We start from the raw sequence: 2,159 nt of genomic DNA on the forward strand, positions 1-2,159 counted from the left end.
CCACCCCCCACCCTCCGTGTCCCCCTCCCTTCAACCACCTAACCCAGAACCCAACATATGAATAGTGAAAGAGCCGCCGCCTTCCTAACAGCAAGGGGCGGTAAATCGTGGTGTGCGGGACCTGTGCTGGCTGCTGGTACCACCATCTGTCTGCTCAGGCGCTGGCGGGGAAGCCCCCACATTCTCGTCTGCTCGGGGAGTCTGGAATGAAATTTTGTGTGTGTGCGCGCGACTGAATTTTTCCCTCCCGGTGGCAAAGGCTTGATAGTTGGACGAGCGGAGAGAGTTGCCGGAGCGGTGGTGGTGCTGCGTTGTCAGACGTAAAGGAACTCTCGTAGGAGGAAAGTAGAAGAAAGTGCTGAATGCTGTGATCGCTTTAGGATGTCTTGGCGCGAAAGGCATATCGATAGTCATTAGTGTCAGAGACGAGCGAGAGATCGGAGCAACGAGACACTCACTGTGATAGTTTGGGTATAATAATATTATATCTTTATCTGCACTTTTTCTGTTTCTTTATTCAAGACGTCTTTCTATTGTGGAGATATTTTTTTTACACAGTATCGTTGGCTAGCTGCAGTAACCTAGTCAGCTGTTCAGCTGTTGTCTGTTCAGAAGTGGTTAACAATTATTCTGGGACTCGATTCTTCCCGACGTCAACTTGTGTCTTCTGATCTGCTCCGTCGGAAGTATCGGCTGTGATAGACTTGTTTTGTGTTTCCGCGCCGCTGGCACCTGCAGTTGGTTGGCCCACCTGCACACAGAGACTATCGGCTAACCTGTGCCGCTGTAAATAATTGTGTAATTGATCCACTGCTCCTTCGCTGAAAGCTTTGCACAGCTGTGTCATTAAACTTGTCACAGTTTGGCAGTTTCTTTTGCTTAAGAGCTGGACAAAGTGTTTCGTTTCAGGCTACGTTTTTGTACGCCGGTTAGATGCCTTGATATAAGTCAATGTATAATTCCGTTAGTTAATCATATGTATTAGGCCTTACATATTATGTAAAGAAAATCCAATGTTGCTGAGGGATTGGAAACGTAAACGTCTTTGTTTGTGTCTAAAGTGACATGCCCATTTGCTCCGTAGTACGAATAGATATTGGTGTTACGGAGTGCAAAATGTGCGAACGATGTACAAGACATTGATGCGCGTATTAATTAATTATTGGTTCTGCTTATTCGTTGATTGGTTATTATCGATCCCAGCTGTAGTATACATATCCACGTAAGGACAGGAGTAATGCACTGTTCCGTATGCACCTTATGTATGAGTTTGCAGGCTTTTTCATATATGGAGAATATTGCGTTTCATTCCTGTACTTACTGCTTATGTGTTTGGTTCTCTGCTTCTCTTTTCGTTTTTCAGGGTTGGGGGGAGGAAGGTATGGGTTTTAAGAAACGTGTTTTGATCACGTCTCTTTTTCACAAGTTGCCATGATTGACGGGCAGGGGTAGATTGAAACAAGTAAGGCCAATTTTTGAAGAGGAGGAGGACAAGGAGGAGGAGACGAAGAAGAAGAAGAAGAAGAAGAAGAAGAAGAAGAAGAAGAAGAAGAAGAAAAAGAAGAAGAAGAAAAAGAAGAAGGAGAAGGAGAAGGGAAGAATGGACAGAAAGAAAAAAAAAGAAGAAAGAAATAAAGAACAGAAAAAAGAAAGAAAGAAAGGAGACAGTGTATATGAGAAGGGGATAGTGTGAAGGATGGAGGACGGAAGGAGGGATGTAGGGAGGAGCGAAAAAAATACAGAAGTAGAGCAACAAAACGCTTTTTTTGCACATTTTGAAAGAACTTGTCGTATTACCTCCAACCCCAAAGCAGCAACTTCTAGAGAGTGTGATATTAGAAGATGCATGCATTTCTCTGACTATCTCTGAATACTAGCATACAATTGAATTTTTAACTTTCTTTTTCTTCAACTACCTGGTCAGAAATAATGATAATATCGGCATCATGGTTCGGTACTCATTTCCCGGCTCGGAAGCCTTTCACAAAATCTGGCTCATACCTTTACCCGTCACGCATCTTTTCAAGTACTCTCAGAAAGTTGTTCTTGGTCTGCCTCTGCTCTGTTTGCCTTTTGCTTTGTTGTAATACTTCTTCACGCCGTTGAACTTGCTCTAACTGCTACCTGACCAGAGCAATTTCTGTACAAACGACCTCCCC

The 2,159-nt window shown here is 43.7% G+C and overlaps 1 protein-coding gene across 1 annotated transcript in view; it reads left to right on the forward strand.

Annotated features, from left to right (window-relative positions):
- Positions 1–152: 152 nt before the first annotated feature.
- LOC101855633 (tolloid-like protein 1) overlaps positions 153–2,159 on the forward strand; it is a gene marked incomplete in the record, with an annotated part of 127,460 nt that continues 125,453 nt past the window's right edge. Inside the window, 1 exon segment of the mRNA XM_013080728.2 lies at positions 153–471.

Source organism: Aplysia californica, unplaced genomic scaffold, assembly GCF_000002075.1.
Source record: "Aplysia californica isolate F4 #8 unplaced genomic scaffold, AplCal3.0 scaffold00097, whole genome shotgun sequence".
NCBI lineage: Eukaryota > Metazoa > Mollusca > Gastropoda > Aplysiida > Aplysiidae > Aplysia > Aplysia californica.